Source organism: Danio rerio, chromosome 9, assembly GCF_049306965.1.
Source record: "Danio rerio strain Tuebingen ecotype United States chromosome 9, GRCz12tu, whole genome shotgun sequence".
Classification (NCBI taxonomy): Eukaryota; Metazoa; Chordata; class Actinopteri; order Cypriniformes; family Danionidae; genus Danio; species Danio rerio.
Genome location: NC_133184.1, coordinates 2,794,599 through 2,818,378, shown reverse-complemented (window position 1 = coordinate 2,818,378; position 23,780 = coordinate 2,794,599). Strand labels below are relative to the sequence as shown.

The following is a 23,780-nucleotide window of genomic DNA, read 5'->3' as shown; positions in this document are numbered from 1 at the left end:
CCCTTGTCAATTGAAATTCTTCCCTCTGATTTATATTTGGTGACGATGTCTTTGGGTGTCACTATTCAAAATTAAAACCTTTTTGCTTAAAATATCTCAGTTGTCATCCTGACAAATTCAAAATATGACGAAGGACACCTGAGTGAAATCCTGGAAAATAAACTCTGAAGATCTGACCAATACAACATAGGCCCATACTGAAAACATAGCACTATTTACATTGCTGTCGAGCATGAATTGTGTAGCCAGAGGTACATATGGCTGCATTTCGTCTTTAAAATGAAGGCTATGGAGCGGTATGACGCTGTTCCTTTTCACACTTACCAGCTGATGTCTTACCCTGGGATAGACGGGTTTTCCATTATTACCAGTTTGTCTAGTGGCCCGCCGCATACAATGAAGAATTTGAGACACATAGAGGAGTTGACCACGACGATAGGGTTCGAGTCTGGCGATGAACGGATCCAGAAAGCAGGTAAGACAAACACATAAGCCAAAAAATAAAATAAACAAGTAAATAACGGTGAGAATGTGGTCAAATCTGAAAACGTGGTAAAAATCAGGCGAGGGCTTTTCTTTTTCTGGATTGCTTTTGAAAACATTGTCGGTTAAGTTTAGGGAAGTGGGTGGGTGGGTCAGTCGGTGCTTTTGAAAACACTATTGGTTGGGTTAAGGGAAGGAGGAGGGTGGGTCAGTCAATCAGTCAGTCAGCAGCGGCCTCTGGTGGAGTTACATGAGTACAGCAGATGTGAATGACACCTGCAAGAGAAATCTCAAAAAGCATATACAGCGACCTCTGGTGGATTCACAAAATCAAAAACTGCAAAAGAAATGTAGCTCCTGTGACGTATTTGGCGCTCTCCATAAATGTATATAGGGGTACGTTTTCAGAATGAGCCTGGGCTGGACAAATGTGAGAAAAGTTGACTCTTCGCAGCTTGTTTTAACTGTTTTGGTTTGTTTGGAAACTTCCATGTGAAAGCGAACCACACCAAGAACAAAAAGCAACATTTTAATCCATGTTTCTGAAACAAAGCAGTCGATCTGCAGGTGCCAACGCATCCTAAATTACAGCTGAGTTAAAAAAGTTAGTTAGCGTATATTGTAATTACATTCAGCTCACACTTAAGTATTCATTTGTAGTGCTATTATTTCAGTGATAAGTACTCTCTTTTCAAAAGAATCCTACCTAAGTGTACTTCTTTCCCCCAAGGTTTTCCCGAATCTGAAGACGCGGTATTTGAATATAGTCATGTTGTGTTTCTCGGGATGGCGGAGTCAAGCTGCTTCTGTAACGGAGAGTTTGAGAGTTGCTTTCTCCTCTAAGTGTCTTTAGGAAGCGAGTGCTCTCTGCATTCACCCCACACACACACACACACACACACACACACACACACACACACACACACACACACACACACACACACACACACACACACAGGCATGTCCTTGATCAACTGCAGAAGCTCGTTTTCCGCAGGCTAGTAGACTCAGCATGGACCGACTCAATAACCTGATATTCCCCCACAGCTGAATATGGCCAATTTTGCAGTAGGTCAGTGATTTTTTTTCTTTCTTCCTTTTTTTTATATCTCCAAGCAGAGACAATTGCGTGACCTCCCTCTATGGTGCCAGCAGGGCTCAAGGGTGTGTGTGAAAGAATAGCTCATTGAATCTCCATGGAGGTGGTCGGAGTTAGTGTGTATCAGTGTGTGTCTGTGTGGAAGCTGGGGCAAGGTGTATATTATGCAAACCATGCCCCTGCAGTCCCAGAATGCCTTGCTCTGGATTGTCTCCGCCTGAAAGTTTGCTGCCATTATTTGTAATCTGCATTAAACTGAGGTGTTTGGGTGGACGCGCGATTGAGAGATGCGGAGTTTTAAACGGAGGGACGGGGGGGAAAGAGCACGAACACCCCGAGCTGCAATTGCTTGATGTGTTTTGCTCTGGCCCGAGAGGTGTGTTCTGTTCACAGGGTCTAATTAGGTGCTTTCTTGTTTCAAAGGAAATTACAGGTTTGGTGTGTCTCTCTACTCTTCCAGGAAGGAAAATTTAAATAGTTTATTCTTTGTCATCGATGTTTGTTTAAGAGTAGTTTAAGCGATACTTTGCCTCCATCTTGGGCCTTTGTTTTTTAGGAGTGTGAACATGTTTGTTGTTGCATATTTATTAGAAAACAGAATCATATATTTGTCTTCGGCAGTATCCAGCCTGATCTCAGAAGGAAACGTAAGCTTTTACCTTTTGTCAGATTAGAGGCTAATTCATAAATCGTATAAAAATGTACGATTTTTAAAAGAAGACATGCCACCAAACCCAGCCCCTAAACCCAACCGTCATTGGGGGATGCGAAAATCGCACTAAATTGTACGAATGAGATTGTAAAATTTCATACGAATTAGCCACTAAAAGAAGTTACGAATTGCCGTGAGATAACGTTGCAATTTTTTTTTTTCTACAGCTAATATCGTTAAGCTAATAAAGCTAATATCGTTGCTCAAACCTTGGTGAGTAAATAGAACAATCCCCTGAGCTTTAGTATTAAGTATTAGCACGTAATTGTTCGTGCAGTTCCATGAGGAAAAGTCCACTAATAGTTTTCTAAGCTGTCAAAACATTGGTCTGTGTGGCAAAAATAGAGATAGAAAGACTAACGGAAAAATGCCATTCAGCAACTTCACCTTACACGGCAAGAAATACACTTCTGTTTGGTTTTTAGTGCAAATATTTAAAAATACTAAAATCAAGAAGCATAAATTAAGAAGCATCTTATAAATTAAGAAAAAAGTTGGAGGTGGGGTTGAAGTAAAATATTGTTTTTGGTTTGAAAAGGCAACACAGACTCATTTTAAAAATGTAGTCCTATATACAGTTGAAAGCAGAAGTTTACATACACGGTATAAAAAGGCTCATAACCATTTAAAAAAGTCAGATGTTAATGTGACTAAACTTTTTCTCTTTTAGGTAAGTTAGGATTATCACATGCGTTTCTGTTCTGCTTTATAGCAGAATAATGAGAGAGATATTGTTTGAGAAATTGGTAAAACTTCTTGAAAGTCAAGTTTACATACAATAAGATTATTCTGCATGTGATAAAGCTCAGATGATGATGTCAAGGTTTTGAAAGTTTCTGATTGGCTAATTGACAACATTTGAGTTCATTGGAGGCACAACTGTAGAATAGTATTTAAGGAAAAGCTCAAACACACTGCTTCCTTGTGTGACAACATGGGAAAATCAACAAGCCAAAATCAACAACAAAGCCAGATTACAGTTAGCTAAATGACACTGGGAAAAGACTCATGTTTAGAGACATGTCCTGTGCTCTGATGGAGCAAAGATTGAACTGTTTGGCCATAATGAGCAGTGTTACATTTGGAGGACAAAGGGGAAAGCTACAAGCCTAGGAACACCATCCCAACTGTGCAGTATGGGGCGGCAGCATCATGTTGTGGGGCTGTTTTGCTGCAGGAGGGACTGGTCCACTGCACAGCATAGATGGCATCATGAAGAAAGAACATTGTGTAGAAATACTGAAGCAACATCTCAAGACATCAGCCAGGAAATTAAAACTTGTCCACAAATAGGTCTTTAAAACAGACCATGACCCTAAGCACACTGCCAAATTAGTTAAAATGTTTTAAGGACATTTAAGTGGCCATCACAAAGCCCTGATATCAATCCTGTAGAAAATTTGTGGGCAGAGTTGAAAAAGCTTGTGCGAGCAAGACAGCCAACAAATCTGACTCAGTTACACCAATTCTGACAGGAGGAATGAGACAAAATTCCTGCAAACTATTGTGAGAAGCTTGTGGAAGGAGACCCAAAACATTTGACCAAAGTTATACAGTTTAAAAGCAAAGATAAAAAATACCAAGGACATGTGTGTAAACTTTTGACTGTCTAGAAACTAATAAAAAAAAATCTCTAAAAGAAAAATCTCTTATTATTTTGGCATTTAGCAAATGTAAATCATTTCGGTTATGCTAACGTACCTAAAATAGTAAACGTTTATTATGATTTACCATCAGATATATATAAAAAATTGATATATTCCTTTTTTTAGACTGTATGTAAACTTCTGGTTTCAACTGTATGATGACGTGTGCCGCTGTTGTAGTGCTGACCCATTTCTTAGTGGTAAATTTTGGGGTGAAGTTTCAAGGGCCAAGGGGGAGGGGGAGGGGGAGGGTACAAAAATAGAATTGGGATTGGGCCTTACTTATTTACTGACACACGTGTACAGGTCTTTAAGGTGTCCTCTCACAGATGTAAGGATGTTTATACTGTACATTCTCTACCAACTCTAAACCTAAACCTCACTGTAAACAATCTGCATTTTTACATTGCCAAATTTCCTATTTTCATGTTATGTATGAACCGTTTTCCTGATGGCAACCTAAAATTTCCTACGAGGTCCAAAGGTATTTGTTTTGTTATTCATTTGTGGACATTTGATACCCACAACCTAAAGAATACAACACACACACACACACACACTCACACACATATACAAATATCTAGCTTTAGTTGACGATATTCAAACATTAGTCAGATCAGGTGCATGAATATCACATGGGTTTAAAGCCAAAAACAGTCAAGGAAGCTTTATGATTTCTTTGAAACCCACCATCAGTTTGATTCCTGACACACATCGCTCATGTATGTACTTATTTTCCATATTTCCATTTAGTTCCTCTGAAAGCTCAATTTTGCGGTGCCCTCTCAGAGAGAGAAATTGCCAGCGAAGCCCTTCACTGAAAGAGAGCGCCAGCGAGGAGACAGCCGGGAATCGTCTCCGTTTTGTGGAAATGTACATTAAACGGTGTCAGCGTCTGAATCGAAGGAGGTCAGGACAGGGGTCCCCATGGTGACAGTTGCCGGCAGAACTCATTGAGAGAAGTGAAAACTAAGCCCTTTCCTTTAGACTGGCAGGTGGCCGTTGGCTCTCCATATCTCTCATCACGTCTTTGGCAAGGTTGACGCAGGTAATGTGCGAGAGGCAGCACTATCCATACAGGGAATGATGTACATATCATTTCCCCAGGCTGACTGATTGAAGACTGTAATCTGGACACGAGTCTTTCTTGCTTTGATTACAGTCGTCCATCTACCGAGAGAAAAACACGTTGGTTTGTGTGGCAGCATGGCCTCCTCTGCACTCCCGCAATGCCATCAGCTGCTGCCCCGCAGGCCAGAGCAATCTCCATAACATTTGCGCCCACAGTCTGACGCGACACTTGTTTGGCGATACGACTGACAGACACAAACAGATTCATTTGACTCCCAAGGTCGTCGTATTTCATCCGTCAGGACACACAAGGAAACTTGGACAACAAAAAAAAAAAAAACCACACACCTCTCTCTTTGGAGCGCCTCTAGAGTACCTGTGATTACTGAATAGGCCTCTTTAAGGGACTCACCCTAAACGAAGGTCTGTGGTATTTTGATACTCTACGATGCAGATTCTCTACTGCTATGTGGCATTTCGATTGTTGATACTCAAAGGTACTTGTCATCATGGGGGTGTATTTGTGGGAATAGTAAACTGTTACATTGTATATGGAAAGATTGATTTTTCTTTAATGCCAAAAATCATTTGAGTATAATGAATATATATAAGAAGATCAAGTTCTGAATTGAGTTCCGGCCATAAAGATAGCAAAACCTGATTTTTGATCACTAATGTGCATTGCAAAGAACTTAATCTGGAAAACTTTAATGAGGATTTTCTCAATATGGATTTTTTTAACCCTCAGATTGCAGACTCTTACATAGTTTTACCCCAGCAAAGGTTCCTACTCAAAGCAATCTCTATAACATTTGCGCCCACAGTCTAATGCGACTCTTAGGTGAGGATATGACTGACAGACAGATTCATTTGACTCTCAAGGTTGTCGTATTTAATCCGTCAGGACACACAAGAAAACTTGGACAACCAAAAAGCACACCTCTCTCTTTGGAGCGCCTCTAGAGTACCTGTGATTACTGAATAGGCCTCTTTAAGGGACTGACCCCAAACGAAGGTCCGCGCACACTCGCATGCTGCTGAAAATGCCAGCGAGTAAGTGGATGGTAGAATAGGTGTTTTACATGAAGGAACACTTTTCTTCTGAAAGCCTGGCGTCTGGTGTACAATTCCCTCGTCTGGAAGGCGCACGCAACCCCCCGAGATGGACTGCATCTATTTTCTCAGAGATGTTCGGTCAACTCCCTCCTGCTGTTGTCGGCTTATCTCTCACATTAGGCCGGGGCTCTAAATGGGCGAGATTTCACTGTTGACAGTCTCAGGCAGACTATAGCGCATTAGCACACGTTCCTTAGCACATTAGCGTGTTCCCGTGGGAGAAGTGGGATCAAGATGATTGCCCTCTCTTACACGCGTTACTGCTCTTATACCGCGTTAGACCTGCCATCATTACCGCTTTCCCGTCGGTTCCCACAGCAACTAGCAGCCGAGCGCAGCGGCATTAGCAGGTGTCGCTTTGGTGTGGGGTGAAGCTGTCAGGCCGTGTGTTCTCGGAGGACCTTTCAAGCATTGATTCCACTGCGAGTCAAGAGCGAGCGGAGGAGAATGCTATTGATGTAAAGTTTCACCAGTGCTTGATTTGCAAACAGCTACACGGGTCTGAAAAGGTGTAGCCCTTGCAAAAAATATTGGTGCACACTGATGATGTCAGATGTTTAAACTCTGGTATTTTGATGCTACTATGGCATTTTGATGGTTGATTCTCAAAGGTACTTGCCGCCATGGGGGTGTATTTGTGGGAATAGCCAACTAGATATTGCATGGGTCAAAATTATTAATATATCTTTTATGCCAAAATTTATTTGAACATTAAGTAAATATTAAGTTCTGATTTGAGTTACTGCCATAAATATAGCAAAACTTGATTTTTAATTATAAGCATTTTTTAACCCCCAGATTGTAGATTTTCACATAGTTTTACCTCAGCAAAACTCAATTGCCAGAAATGTTCCCTACACAGGTCTGAAAAGGTGTAGCCTCTGCAAACAACACTGCTGTACACGGGGCCGGAGTAAGCTGAACTGCCGCTCTAGGCAGAGGACGATCATGCCGCCCTCAACCCCAATGTGAAAATGAAAGTGACCGGTTATGAAAATGAAGTGAGGTGTCGCGGACCTCTTTTCCAGCGCACTATGCGCGGATATAACTGAGGACGCGCGGGTGCTGAGGAAGGGAGGGAGGGAAGGAGGGAGGTGTCGCAGACACTGCGCTCTCTATTCTGCCGCCCTGTGCGCGGATATAACTGAGGACACGCGGGTGCTAATGGAGGTGTCGCTGACGCCGCCCTCTCTATTCTGTCGTCTATGCGCGAATATATTTGAGGACGCGGGTGGAGAGGGAGCTGTCGCGGACATAACTGAGGATGCGGGTGGTGAGGGAGGTGTCGCGGACATAACTGAGGATGCGGGTGGTGAGGGAGGTGTCGCGGACATAACTGAGGATGCGGGTGGTGAGGGAGGTGTCGCGGACATAACTGAGGATGCGGGTGGTGAGGGAGGTGTCGCGGACATAACTGAGGATGCGGGTGGTGAGGGAGGTGTCGCGGACATAACTGAGGATGCGGGTGGTGAGGGAGGTGTCGCGGACATAACTGAGGATGCGGGTGGTGAGGGAGGTGTCGCGGACATAACTGAGGATGCGGGTGGTGAGGGAGGTGTCGTGGATATAACTGAGAATGCGGGTGGTGAGGGAGGTGTCGCGGACATAACTGAGGATGCGGGTGGTGAGGGAGGTGTCGCGAACATAACTGAGGTTGCTGGTGGTGAGGGAGGTGTCGCAGACATAACTGAGGTTGCGGGTGGTGAGGGAGGTGTCGCGGACATAACTGAGGTTGCTGGTGGTGAGGGAGGTGTCGCAGACATAACTGAGGTTGCGGGTGGTGAGGGAGGGGTCGCGGACATAACTGAGGTTGCGGGTGGTGAGGGAGGTGTTGTGGATATAACTGAGGATGCGGGTGGTGAGGGAGGTGTCGTGGATATAACTGAGGACGCGGGTGGTGAGGGAGGTGTCGCGCATGCCGCCCTCTCTATACTGTCGCCCTAGGCGGCCGCCTAGGTCGCCTCTATGGACGCGCCGGCCCTGGCTGTACACTGGTACATGATGCTAGAACTGTGGTATTTTGATACAGATTTGTACTACGGCATTTCAATGGGTGGTATTTGCCATCTTACAATGCAACGAAGGCACTATTCATAAATGCTCTCAAATATTTATTGCATATGTGACCGGGGTCGCCACAGTGGAATGAACCGCCAACTTATCCAGCAAGTTTTTACGCAGCGGATGCCCTTCCAGCCACAACCCATCCCTGGGAAACATCCACACACACACACTATGGAAAGCTTAAGCTGCACAAGTGTAGTAATAGGAAATATGTTGTGGGAATAGGCAGCTATACATTGTGTGGTCACAAGGATTGATTTTTCTTTTCTGTCAAAAATAATTTGAATATTAAGTAAAGATCATGTTCCATGAAGATGTTTAGTGAACTTCCTACCATAGATACAGCAATACTTCATTGTTGATTATTAGTGTTCATTGCTAAGAACTTGATCTGGAAATCTTTAATGGGGATTTCCTCAACATTGCTCATATTTTTCCTAAAAACCGCTGTTTGTCACATAGTTTTACCTCAATTGCCAAAAACGTCCCCTTACATTGTGGTCCAGGGCAGGCCCGGAATAAGAATTCAGAGGCCCCTGGGCACAATGTCCTGTAGGCCCCCTATCTAGCCTCACCGCTAAAATTGAATTAAAAAATAAGATTAATATCACATTTTTTAAATAAAATTAATCTATAATGTATTGCCCGCATTTTTAAAATAAATTATATACAGTGCATATATTTATAGTCTACAAAGATTTAACTTATTTTTGAAGCATTTAAAGCATATGTAGGTAGAGGCCATGGTCTTTAGCCTCCTTGGTAGAGCAACCGACTCCCATGCGGAAGGTTGCTGGTTCGATACCAGCTCAGAGTGGGTTGGGTGGAGAAGGACTGGCAGGGTTACATTGGTGTCGTGACCCGGATGGGAGTGAGGTTTAGGGGGGTGAGTGTAATGGAAGCCAGCTAGTAAGTGCTGTGCAGGTAAACCTCACTCCTCTGACCTCTAAAGGTTCTCTAGCGACAGACGCTAGAGGACATTGTCTTTAGACTCCTTGGTAGAGCACCCGACTCCCATGCGGAAGGTCACTGGTTTGATACCAGCTCGGAGTGGTTTGTGTGGAGTAGGACTGGCAGGGTTACACATACTTTGATTAAAAAAATACTAATGCAACTAGTGGAAATTAATGGATTTTAGTTTACTTGTTCAAGTTTAATAAAGCAGTACTAAAAAGGCATATTTAAGGGTATTTTTAATGTATAACTTCTGCAAACTTATAATGCATATGATTTGGATAGCCTATAACACCTCTCTAATCCAGTTCTATGAATCTGAGGCCTCCATAATACACACACTTATTAATGATTCCTACTTGTCTTCCTCGAGATGACGAGTAGGCAAAATCTGATATGTAATGGCATTACATAGAATCAGACACTGGATTCGAAACCGGGTTCATGATCAATCGCGTCAAAACATGTTCAGTTTTCTTACACCTTTTCCAACTTCAAATTCCAGCACTTTTCAAGCACTTTCAAGGTTCATTTGTATGCTTTTCCAGCACCTAATAACCACGGTTAAATACGTTTATTTATATTGTATGTACTTTTTCACATTTAAATCTATTGTGCTATTTTAAAAATCTAAAAAATTGTTGAGAACTTTAGAGCATGGATTTATTGGCATAGTTCACTTAAAAATTAAATTAAAAAAAAAGTTTAGTTATTGGATGAAGTATACTTTTAAGTTTGGTTAAGTATTTAAGTTCTCAATCTCAAGAAATGAGCTTACAGTCAGATTTTGTTTGGGTGTAGTACCAACCTTTCATGACCAGTCGTTCATGATATTTCATGTGCCATTGCTATTTTTTCTTTACAGTCATTGGATTGTTGTTTCAGTCGTTTCTATAAAAATCTGACTTAAAAAATTAGGTTGTCTTAAATTTCAGACATTCAATAATCAAGTTAAGAAATACAAATTCAAAACATTTCTAATAGGACATAATCAACAGTATTAACTTTCAAATGTTGATAATTCAATTAACACAATCAAATTTAGATTGTTTTGGCTTATTATTAGCTCCACAAATGCGCACATTCTGTAAACATTTTGCAATGAAAACTGGTCGCACGACAACAATTTATGCACTCGCACAAGTGCTCCCGAATATATTTGGGATCACATATTATACAGTTGAAGTCAGAATTATTCGCCCCCTTTTGATTTTTTTTTCTTTTTTTAAATATTTCCCAAATTGTGTTTAACAGAGCAAGGAAATTTTCACATTATGTCTGATAATATTTTTTTTTTCTAGAAAAAGTGTTATTTGTTTTATTTTGGCTAGAATAAACGCAGTTTTGAATTTTTTTTAAATTATTTTTGGGACAAAATTATTAGCCCCTTTTAGCTAATTTTTTTTGGATAATCTACAGAACAAACCATCATTATAGAATAACTTGCCTAATTACCCTAACCTGCCTAGTTCACTTTATTAACCTAGTTAAGCCTTTAAATGTCACTTTAAGCTGTATAGAAGTGTCTTGAAGAATATCTAGTCAAATACTATCTATTATCATCATGGCAAAGATAAAATAAATCAGTTATTAGAAATAGGTTTTTAAAACTGTTATGCTTAGAAATGTGCTGAAACAATCTTCCCTCCATTAAACAGAAACTGGGGAAAAAATAAACAGGGGCGCTAATAATTCAGGGGGGCTCATAATTCTGACTTTAACTGTATATGTAGGTCGCATAGACAAAATTAAAACATATATATTGAGGTCACATAGACAAAATTGTGCACGTATGCAACCAAAACAGTCACAATTTCAAGCCCTGCAAATTCAAGCAGGTTCAAGCACTTTATCCAAAACCCAAGCACTTTTCTAAACTTGAAAACACTATATTAAAAATCAAGCATTTTCCAGGATTTCCAGCACCCATGAGAACCCTGATGTCGCCATGCGCTTTACAAGCTACGCCACTCATGCTGCTGTTTGCCGCTCTCTTTAGTTATGTTGTCTCTGTTAATCAATCGGTGATAGGCGTGAATCCAACCCGGGTTCATTGTGGAAACGTAGCCCCGCGGACGTTTCTGCGGACCGCGATTTACGTCCTGGGAGGTACTTATTCGAGCAGTTTTTGTTTTCGCGAATCCTCTCGTGAGCGCGCGCCGACCCGGCAGCCCTCCTCTTCCTCCTCCTCCTCCTCCTTCCCTAAACCCAAGCGACGGTTTTCAAAAGTCGTCCAGAAAAAAAAAAAAAAGCCAAAGCCTTCGTCTTCGATTTCGACCGCGTTTTCATAACCCGCCGCGTTCTCGCCCTTATTTTTCGGATTCTGTTTTTCATCTTAGCGGATTTCCGGAACCGCTGTTCCCCAGATTTGATCCCGGTCGTCGTCCCCGCGGCTGGCTCCTCCTCCTCTCCTCCTCCTCTCCTCCTCTGGGGCCTCCGCTCCGCCGACGCAACGCTGTGAGCTAAGCGGACAAACTGGTTGCATCGGGAAAGCCCTCCACTCAGAGATGAGCCGTCGGCTGGCGAGCGCGAAGAGGAGGAGCCGGAGCAGCGCCACACCGCCCCGCAGCGTTCGCTCGGAAAAACTAAACGCGGCCGTACGAACCTCCGGCCACGTAAATCGCGGTCTCCAGAAACGTCCGCGGGGCTACGTTTCCAGAATGAGTTTGGTTTGCGTGAATCGTTTAACTAGCTTATTCCAAAGAGGTGTGCTATTTGCACTTAGCCTAAATAGACACGCCAAAATCTGCATATTTTCCCCCCTCGCAGGGGCCCTAAGTGCGCACGGGCCCCTGGGCCTATGCTCATAACACCCAGTGGTTAATCCAGCCCTGGTCCAGGGTCACATATTTTTATACTGATATTGATGCGAAACTGTATGAATGTTTTTTGGGTGGTTGATGCTTAATTTGTTCATTGATTGACAAAAACAAAGCTCCATTGAGACATTAAATTCCTATAATCCAAAAAACGTGTGTTTTTTCTGGCACATATTTAATCCAAATTGGTGCTGATAAAAAAAATCAGAGCGGCAAAGTCATTGTTTTATCTGATAGACATCAATCATGTTATCATCATTCCGATATCCTCCACATATATTTGATAAAGCGTCTTCCGAAACTCTCTATTCTTGTAAAGTAAGCATCAAATTAGTTTTTGACTCATCTTGTTTTTTCCCCCCACCTCCCTCAGTTTATCTCGTCAAGTCTTCTCCTCCGCCCACTCTCGTCTCTCTCCTTGTTTTTCTCCTCCAAATGAACAGCTTGAGAAATAAAGCAGAGGAACTTTACATTGTGCCGGAGAGAGAGGGGGGTGAAAATTACGGGCAGTGTCAGATAATTGAGCTTGTCTTAAGAGACGGGCTAATAACAGACACAGATGCGGAAGCCGTGTCAGTCTGTGAGCGCGCTGACAGACTCTCTCTTGTCGCTGATGAGCTGCGTAGGGGAAAATCGTTCCATGCAAACAGCTTCGTTATTACGATCTGGCAAGCGCTGCGCATGTGTGTGTGTGTACCCAATTCAGCCCGAACTGACAGAATCCGATTGACCGGGAAACATTCATGCCCTTTATTCTCTTTATACTCGCCAACAATGCAGATAATTACTGCGGCAAGAAAAACTGAAAATAGAATTTCGCAGCATGCAGTTGGGGGGGGGGAACAATGCAGGCGCTGTCACCGGGAGCATTTCTGTGTCTGATGAAATTGGCCCAGTCACTATTTACTCACAGTGGGAGAATGTCTCAATCGTAGACAGCCTCCTACATTTCTGCCTACCTCACAAAACGCGAGCTTGAAGACGTCTCGGTGTGCGCTACAACCGAACCCAGCTGCCGCGCCTACAACTGAAGTCAAAGGGTCAGGGAAATATTGGGAGTTGCTCGTCCATGTGACATCATTCATTCATTCATTTTCTTGTGGGCTTAGTCCCTTTATTAATCCGGGGTCGCCACAGCGGAATGAACCGCCAACTTATCCAGCAAGTTTTTACGCAGCGGATGCCCTTCCAGCCACAACCCATCCCTGGGAAACATCCACACTTACATTCACACACACTACGGACAGTTTAGCCCACCCAATTCACCTGTGCCGCATGTCTTTGGACTGTGGGGGAAACCGGAGCACCCGGAGGAAACCCACGCGAACGCAGGGAGAACATGCAAACTCCACACAGAAACACCAACTGAGCCGAGGCTCGAACCAGCGACCCAGCAACCTTCTTGCTGTGAGGCGACAGCACTGCCTACTGCGCCACTGTCTTGCCCCATGTGACATCATGATTTATCAATGCGGTTGATGTGTGTGTCCATTCTGTGCAAATGTTGGCCGTCTGAATTAGGGTTTTCTATGAAATGGTGGGAGCTCTGTCACAGGAAAAGAGTTCTACATAAACACTCACAGGCCACTTTATTAGGTACACCTGTCCAACTGCTCATGAACTCAAATTTCTAATCAGCCAATCACATGGCAGCAACTCGATGCATTTCGGCAAGTAGACATGGTCTACGTGTGTGTGTGTGTGTGTGTGTGAAAAGAGCAGAGCGTGACAAGCTAGGAGATCTCCTCGCCAGTTCTTGGAGTTTTTGCTCAATACAATAGTGTCGTCTGTATTTTCTAGTCCATCGTCTGTATTTAGATTTACCCACTGGCAGCTAAACTTCGCTTCTTACACTATGAAGCGTGTATGCACTGTGACGACTTTTATGATGATGATTAGCTGCTGGGCATTTCACTCTAGCTGCGTCCCAAATCGCATACTTGTGCACTATTCTACGCCATTTTGTAGTGTAAGTAGTGTGTTCACACTGAAAACTCTAAAAATAATATGTGCACTTTAATTACCCGGATGATGCACTCATTCAGCCGCTAAAATGAAGTGTGTAGTGATGGACACTACGTTTGCTTACGTAGTGGAAGGGGCGGAGCTATCGGAGGCAATTGTTGGATAACTTTATTTATTTTGGATGGTGAAAGCAAAATTCTCCTACGAGAGTGATTACAGCGCCTCCCGATGGTGAATGCGGTTATACTCACAGCAGGTATTATTTGATAATTCGGTCGTTTATTTCACTGATTTGGCAACCGTCAAACGTCATCAGGGAAACGGTTTGAATTTCCACTTAGTAAAAAAACATTAGTGTGCCATTTGGGACAACACTACATACATGTACTATCCTGTTGAGTGTGTAAGTGCATAAGTACATAGTGCATGAGTGCATAGTGTATAGTGTGCCATTTGGTACGCAGCTTTGGATTCGTTGTCACGTCATGGCGAAACACCTAATGACTCGTTATTAAGGCGACTCATTTGAAGCACTATAGCCCCTTTCACACAGTGATACCGGTAAATATCTGGAAAATTTCCGGAACGACTTTACCGGTATATTCAAAAAAGCGCTGTTAACACAGGCGAGGACGTTACGGACATTTTCCGGAAAAGAGCATTCACACATCCACTCCAAAATACCGGTAAATGCTGACATCATTAACCACAAATGAGCTCTAAACGGCTGCGCTTGTATTTGTAAACATTTGACTAAATTACAAACTCTGTGGATGATCAATATTGTGAACAACTTTCGCTGGATCACTTTCGCATGTCGAGATGTTCATAATATGTGTGTGTGCTGGCGCTCACAGGCTGTTTCACAGGCACACGCAAAGCTTGAAGGTAAACAAACAACGGCTTATCATAAGCATCTCATCGATGATTATTTACACAGTTGGCATTAAGAAGAACATATAAACATGATCTGACTAACTTCTAGCAGCTAAATGTGTCTGGGAAAATATTCAAAGGCTTTTATTCTCACAAACCGTGCGGACGTGAATGCGTCTGACTGTTGTGATTGGCTAAAGCAGACGTCTCACGTCAGCACCTTCTAGACGTGCACGCGCTCTTTCCGGCAATCTTCCTTCTGCATTCACACAGCGCAGCATTCCGGCAAATTACCGGTAATGTTACAACTTCTCTTTTCGGAAAATAGCCAGAACGAATTTACCGGTATTTCCGAAAAGGACCTGTTCACACATACAGACCTTTCCGGAAAATTGCCGGCAATTTTCCGGAAAGGTCTGTATGTGTGAAAAGGGCTTATGAGTCGACTCTTTTATAGATGAATCAACAGTTTTAAACACTGTACACTTACAGATTTAAGCCTTAGCTGGATACTTCACTTCACTTAGAGCTGTGTTACACACTACATGGAAGGGCATTTTTAAAAACCCATAATATCGGCTCTGTGTTTGTGAAAGTGTGAAGTAAATGCTTTACTAGTCCACCTTTTTTTGAAATATGTAGCAAGAACCAACATTGGAATACGTGTTTATTCAATATTTAAATAAAAAAAATGGTGAGGAACACATTAAATAATGTTTGTTGTATTGCCTGCGATGAAATACAAGTCAAAGTAAACTTTCAAAATCACTACTTGCGTTTCCCATACTGTCCCTACTTTTTTTTGATTTGGGGTTGTGAATTAGTTTGGTCACTAGTTTTTTTTTAGCGTACTTCAGTGGTTCGTCGTCGCATTTTGTTTAGGTTCACACATGGCAATAACAAAACACAACTGAAAAACAATAACAGAGAAAAAGAGAGAGAGTTACACACTGAATTTCTCTCTAGTGTCCCTCCCTATCCAGTTCCCGAGGGAAAACGTGGAGGCTTTTATCAGTGCAGTCCAGCAGAAAGTGGCCCATCCACAGTACAGCGATTTCACTTATCTGAGGCGCAGCGTGGCCGGGGGTCTGCGCTCCGGCCTCCCATCGATCGGCTCGCTCCGCCGACGCTGCTTTCACAGGAAAATATCACTTTACACTCGTCTTTCTCTCTATCACAGGAGCCGGACAGCACACAAGGTCAGAAAAAAGTCATCCAAACAAAACTGGCCCAGAGTTGACGTCAGAATGATTAGCCCCCTCTGTATATTTCTGCTTAACGAAAAACAAAAAATTCAACACATTTCTAAATAATAGTTTTCATAACTCATCTCTAATAACTGATTTATTTTATCTTTGCCATGATGGCAGTAAATAATATTAGACTAGATATTTTTCAAGACACTAGTCACTATTCAGCTTAAAGTGACATTTAAAGGATAACTAAGTTAAATTTAAGGTAATTAATTTGTAATCGTTGGGTAATGATTTGTTTATTCAGTTGCCAATCGATAAAAAATATTGCTTAAGGGGGCTAATAATATTGACCTTAAATTGGTTATTTAAAAAGTAAAAACTGTTTTTATTCTAGCTGAAATAAAACAAATAAGACTTTCTCCGGAAGAAAAAATATTATAGGACAGTAATTCTCAAACTTTTTTCATCAAGTACCACCTCAGAAAAGATTGTTCCTCCAAGTACCACTATAATGACCAGTATTGAAATACAATAGCGTAGTAGGCCCAGTAAAACAGCTACAGCTCTGCACAGTTTACAAACGTGGTAAATTAACTACTATTATTAAGAATATTTATTATTATCAGCCACTTTAAACATTATAAATATCAACATTAAGACTGTACTCTGCTTATATGTAAACAAAGAAACAAAGAAACAAAATATAATGTCAACGTTTAAATTAATGTGATTTTAAAGGTTCAATAAAAATGGTAGGTTACTGTCCTTAAAAAGAAAAGAAAAAAAAATGCTGTACTTAAATGTAAAGTGTTAATCTATAGTAGCCTATTTATCAAAACCTGGAAATGTTGCTTGGACCTCCTAAATAGGCTATATGTCATCATATTCATATTCAAACCATTTTTGATTAATTTTGAAACATATGTTGCTTGTACATGACATGTAGGATTCCTCTGCGTACCACTAGAAGGAAGCCTGCGTACCACTAGTGGTACACGTACCACAGTTTGAGAACCACTGTTATAGGAAATACTGTGAAAAATTCTTCGCTCGTTTGGGAAATATTGGAAATTGAAATAAAAAATTACAGGAGGCCAAATAATTCTGACTTCAGCTGTATATTTATATTTTTGTTTTATTTCTATTATATTTTATGTACACCTCGGACCATTGCTTGTTGATTTTACCATCAGGTCAATGATGAATTGGAGGGTTTAAAGTTTCAAAACAATAAAAGTGTAATACAGCTTTAAATAAGCATTAAATTAGCATTTTTAAATACATTAGAATATGTTGTTTATTTATAAATTTTTTGTTTTACAAAAAATACTACGACTTACAGAAAACTTTGACTACAAATTAATAAAAATTTAGACTTATCATTAGCCATTTTGTATGTAGACATACGGTGACCCAAAAACACTTCTTAAATGTCACTTAAAAAATGTTTTGTGTTTCACAAATAAATAATAAATATAAAAACATTAGGCACTTGACTTGGATTTAATGACTGCAAAAGTGAAACTGCTATAAATGTATTTGATTTTGACTCAACTGATAATATATATATATATATATATATATATATATATATATATATATATATATATATATATATATATATATATATATATAAACAGTTGAAGTCAGACTTATTAGCCCGCTTGTTTATTGTTAATTTTTTCCCCAATTTCTGTTTAACGTAGAGAAGATTTCAACTCTAATAACTGATTTATTTTTATCTTTGTCATGATGACAGTAAATAATATTTTATTCAATATTCTTCAAGACACCTCTATACAGCTTAAAGTGACATTTAAAGGCTTAACTAGGTTGATTAGACTATCAAAAAGTTAGCTTAAGGGGGCTAATAATATTGACCTTAAAATAGCTTTAAAAAAAAGATTTAAATTGCTTTTATTCTAGCCGAAATAAAACAAATAAGACTTTCTCCAGAAGAAAAAATATTATCAGACATGCTGTAAAAATTTCCCTGTTCTGTTAAACATAATTTGGGAAATATATATAAAAAAATAAATAAATAAAATAATTAAAAGGGGGCTAATAATTCTGACTTTAGCTGTATGTGTGTGTGTATGTATGTATATATATATATATATATATATATATATATATATATATATATATATATATGTATGTATATATATATATATATATATATATATATATATATATATATATATATATATATATATATATATATATATATATATATATATATGTGTGTGTATATATATATATATTTGTGTGTGGTGTAGAAATATATAAAAACAAATCATTTAAGTAATAAAATAACAGAAATTGAGATAAAACGATGAACTAGAAAAACTAGAAAAATATTTTATTTTATATCGTACTACAATAGTTAAAGTTAAGGTAATTAGGCAAGTCATTGTGTAACAGTGTTTTGTTTTTTTGTAGACAGTCGATAATTTATTATTTAAGGGGGGCTAATAATATTGACCTTAAAAAGGTGTTTAAACAATTTTAAACTGCGTTTGTTTTAGCTGAAATAAAACAAATCAAACTTTCTACAGAAGAAAAAATATTATAGGAAATACGGTGAAAAACTCCTCGCTCTGTTAAACATCACGTGGGAAATACTTGAAAAGTATAATCTCAACTGCATCAGCTGGATTTTGCAAGGCCAGAGATGCTGGAGGATTCTGGGAAACGGCTTGGGGAAAGGTGATGATCTGGTGGCCCGTTTCAATCTGCCCCGCTCCGCGCACCTGACTTCACGCGCGGCTATTACAATATTCAGATTACCGTGCGCTGGAAATTAATTGGACTAATTAACATACAAGTAAATGATGATACCGTTAACACATTTCATTAACTCAAACTGTCATTTCATGTTCGGCGTGCTCTCTGTATTGCATTACAATGAATTGAATTCATTAAATTATGCAAATGAAAGGTGGCAAGCAACGGACGGCTCCATATGAACGCTAATAGACTGTTTTCTGCCAATCTGCGGTTAGATTCCGGAGCATGTGAGCCTTTATTCACTTTGATTTGGTTGATTAAAGATTTGAAGTGGATTATGTGTGGCGGCCTGCAGCTATTTCATATGAAACCATACTATAGTAAACACATATCAGCTATAGATTACAATTAACCATAGTTTACTGTGATTTATTAGAGCGTATCAGTTCACTATAGTTAATACTACAGTATTAATACAGTATTCATTAACAATGTGTTGGAAATACTATATGATATACAGTATAATACATTTTACTATAGTAAGGTTCATATTTATTACATATTAATATTTAATTATGTGAGATATACCCTATAGTGGTTGTATTACTATAGTAACTATAAAGTTACCATAATAGATTAATTCAAGTACTTTACTATAGTACACTTCAAAAACACTACAGTATTTACGTATTTTTTGTCTCTGAGGTGTCAGATCTAAAACACTATAGTATTTACTATAAATTACCATAGTATTTTCTTTTTTATGTGGGATGTCAGTTCTAAAACACAGTATTTACTATAAATGACCGTAGTATTTTTCTTTATGTGGGGTGTAAGTTCAACAACACTAGTATTTACTATAAATTACCATAGTATTTTTCTCTATGTGAGGCGTCAGTTCAACAACACTACAGTATTTACTATAAATTACCATAGTATTTTTTCTCTATGTGGGATGTCAGTTCTATAACACTATGGTATTTACTATAAATTACCATAGTATTTTTCTCTCTGTGGGATGTATGTTCAAAAGCACTACAGTATTTACTTTACATTACTGTAATATTTTTCTCTATGTGTGGTGTCAGTTCAACAACACTGTAGTATTTACTATAAATTACCACAGTATTTCTTCTCTATGTGGGATGTCAGTTCAAAAACACTATAGTGCTTACTATAAATTACTATAGTATTTTTTCATATACTACACTATAATGTTTTTGAACTGACATCCCACATAAAGAAAATACTGACGTACTGACGTTTTAGCAACTATACAGTGTATTATACAACAATATACAATCAGTTTACTGTTGTCAAATTAAATTATATGACCTTATTTATTGCAGTTGTTCTTTTCAGCGTTATTATTATTTCAGGTCTGTTATATACAGAAAACAGTGGATTGCATGTTCGCCTCACAGCAAGAAGATTGCTGGTTCAAGCCTCAGCTGTGTTAGTTGGCATTTCTGTGTGGAGTTTGCATGTTTTCCCTGTGTTGGCTTGGGATTCTCCCGAACACATGTGCTATAGGGGAATTAAAAATAATAAATTCTTCGCAGTGTATGGGTGTTTTTCAGTACTGGGTTGCAGCCATAAGTACATCCGCTGTGTAAAACATATGCTGAAATAGTTGGCGGTTCATTCCGCTGTGGCGACCTCTGAAATAGAGACTAAGCCGAAGGAAAATGAATACAGAGAACAACTAAAGTGTGCTTTAAAAACTAAATGACTAGCATTTTTGTATAATGTGAGTAAAATCACGATATAAACAAACAAACAAGCATACAAATAAACAGTAAATGGGCAAAATAATAAACGATTTATGGAAATAACGAAGAAAAAAAGGCTGAATCAATTTCCACACGCACTTCTGAACGTACAAAAAGACAACAGCAAACAGTTAACAGATGAAATGCGATGTGCTTTTAATATATGAGCCCCATCCAGAGGAAATTGCCGTAAGTGTGCTCCTAAATTGAAAATGAAAAACACATGAAAGGGGAATTTTGTTCATACTTGAGCAAGTTCAAAAATAAACAACACATTTCATATGCAATTTAAAGGGGGTGAAACGGTGGGGTTGACGCTCTTCACGACGGCTCTGTTGACATATTTTAACACCGACTGTCGACGCATGCATTCCAGATGAGGAGGAGTATCAGAGACCATGCGGGCAGAGATGCCCTGGTCTGGACCTGCTGCTGCAGTGACATCTACTGGACTTCACACACACACAGGAGTTGAAAAGAGGTTCATCTTACAACACTTCATAAAATATATCCAGCGAACAGAGGGGGAGCGCGGGGCACAAAGTGACGTGGGGTTAAATGTAACACGGAGTTTTACGGCATTTGCTCATGCCATAACATGCTTCCAAGGTGTTCACCACAGTGTCAGCAGATGTCTTCCTGCCAACTGAAAAAGTTAAGCAAAATAGGGTATATGCCGACCTAGTGTTTTCCCATACTGATTAACTTCCGGTGACCTGTTATTGTGATTTTTTTCCATTTTATACAGTTCCTTATACAGCATCGATGTTGTAATGTCATTAAAATACATCCAGTTAAATAAACTTTGGCATTCATTTAGTTGCTCAAGCGTAAAACGAGACAAAAAGCTGTTTACTCGCACGCGCCCGTCAGAATCGGCAGGCTAAGTTAGCGCAGAAGCTCTATTGAAATTACTAGGGTAAAATAAATGCTCATATTATAAAGACATGGCGGGGGGAATGTAATTTAATGCAGTGCTTCTTGTACAATCTGAGACCCACTTTATATCGGGTATCACTAGGCCAGTGGAGATCGCTGATTTTTAAAGAAAACAGACCTTAAACGCGACGATTTTGCAATGGTAAACAGTTAACCGGAAGTGATTAACCCAGGTAACCGGCCAATTAAAAGTCCTATTAGCATGCTTTGGCATTTACCTTATTTGAATGAGATACACAGAATAAACCATTTATGCAGCATAAAAGTATTTTTATTACAGTCAATATTTTTTAATTTAAAAAAATCTGTTAAATTATGAAAGCAAAATCTTGTATTGTTGTGATCGCCGTCTTCTAGGCTAAAAGATGAAACCATTTTGAAAGGTGTAAAAGCGCAGTGACTGCCAGCTAGTTTTGAGGGAAGCATGACACAGTGGGGTTAGTTGTATCAAACTCTAAAAAACATTTGAGTTATTTATTTATCCCAATGGTTAAGTTAAACATATTTGGTGCTTTGTTGGGTTATTTTGAACCTTTATTAGGTTATTTATTAATAACTCAACCAGTTGGGTTAAAAATTTGAACTTCAACGCTCAACTGATTTAACTGACGCAGATTATTATTACTGCTGGCGATATTTGAAGAGAAGTCAGTTTTGCTGTGTGCAGATGTGTGCATTAGTGATGTGTGACAATAAGACAAGTGACCAGCAGAAGATCATGTTTAGTCATTTTAGTGTGAAATAAACAGCTGCCCTCAAAAGTGGGCATTGTACAATATAGTCCGAAGCTTTCCTGACAAAAACAACAACAAAAGAGACCAAAAAATAAAAATATAAAAGTGACATGTTAAGATGCTATTTATAATGAACAAAATCAGACTTCACCAAACTAAGAAAAAGACTTGGTTTAAAAATGCATTTCTGGATCACCGTGACAGAACAACAACCCTTTATCAAATCCGAAAAACACAACGAACAAAAATAAAATAGTGTTTCATCATCTGCCATTAACCCCTCTGGACCTTCTCAATCAAACTCATGTGAAGTTGGTACAAACTTGGCTATGGAGACCTTAAAGTCCCCAACACACACATACACACACAAAAATAAATTGGCAACGGTAGTCAAACTCGGTAGATAAAGAGACACGATAATGATGATTAGCTGAAGGAATAAAACCAGAAAATTGAAGAATAATCCTACAGTAGCACACAGAAACAACGCCACACTTGTACATGGACTGACAGAGTAGGAGCGAGTGCGTCATCCCTGATGACCTGCTGTGGATAAAAATATATATATAAAAAAAAAAAATCAAGGGGAAGAACAGATTTATAAAAAAAAAACTTACAAAAAAAAAAAAAGATAAAGAAAATAATTTTGGGGGAAATGGGTAAAATAATATAAATATAATAATTGGGAAAAACTTTTTATAAAAAGCATTAAAAGAAAATAAGACGACAAAATTCGGGGAAAAAATAATATGAATAAATAAAAATCTAAAGAAAAAATAAAATAAATAAATCGGGAAAAATAATGTAAATTAAAGAAATAAAAATTTTGGAAAAAAATAATATAAATGAAAAAAAAATCTAAAGAAAAAAAAATGCAAATAAATAAAAGCCTAAAGAAAAAAGAATTAAAGAAAATTAAATTCAAGGGAAAAAAATAAATAATTGGGGGAACGAAACCTGCGGGAAAAATAATATGAATAAATAAAAAAGTAAAGAAAAAAAAAATGGGGGAAAATAATATAAATAAAAAAAATTCTAAAGGCAAAAAGGGGGATAATGATATACATAATAAAAAAATCTTAAGAAAAAAAGAATTAAAGAAATAAAATTCAGAGAAAAAAAATCAGGGGAAAGAAAACTTGGAAAAAAATAACATGAAAAAAAAAATCGGTGGAAATGAAACCTGGGGAAAAATAATATGAATAAATAAAAATGTAAAGAAAAAAAAAATCAGGGGAAAATTAATATAAATGAAAAAAAATAATCTAGGAAAAAATAATATAAAAAAATCTAAAGAAATCTTTTTTGGGGGAAAAACCTGGGAAAAAACAATGTAATTAAATAAAAATGCTAAGAAAAAAATGGGGAAAAAAGGGAAAAAATAATATAAATCTGTGTAAAAAATTATAATTGGGGAAAAATATGAAGAAAAAAAAAATTTTTCCTTGCAACCCTTGCAAAATATTGCTAAACTCCTATGAAGATTGATGCCTCCAGAGATTCGCGACGATAAGAAATAAAGGAGAGGAACTGAAAAACTGCTTCATCCCACAGTTCAGGCAGTGATGAGACAAAACAGTAAAGGGCTCAGATATTTCCCACAA

General features: G+C 38.9%; 1 long non-coding RNA gene across 3 annotated transcripts in view; it reads left to right on the top strand.

Moving 5' to 3' along the window:
• Positions 1 to 23,780, top strand: part of LOC141376046 (uncharacterized) — a 129,462-nt gene that overhangs the window by 62,907 nt on the left and 42,775 nt on the right. For 2 of the 3 annotated variants that reach the window (XR_012385118.1, XR_012385122.1), the window contains exon 3: positions 328 to 3,912. This is a non-coding gene — a long non-coding RNA (uncharacterized lncRNA). Of the gene's footprint in view, positions 1 to 327; positions 3,913 to 23,780 lie in introns of those variants that run through there. The other variant, XR_012385119.1, reaches the window with a different exon arrangement.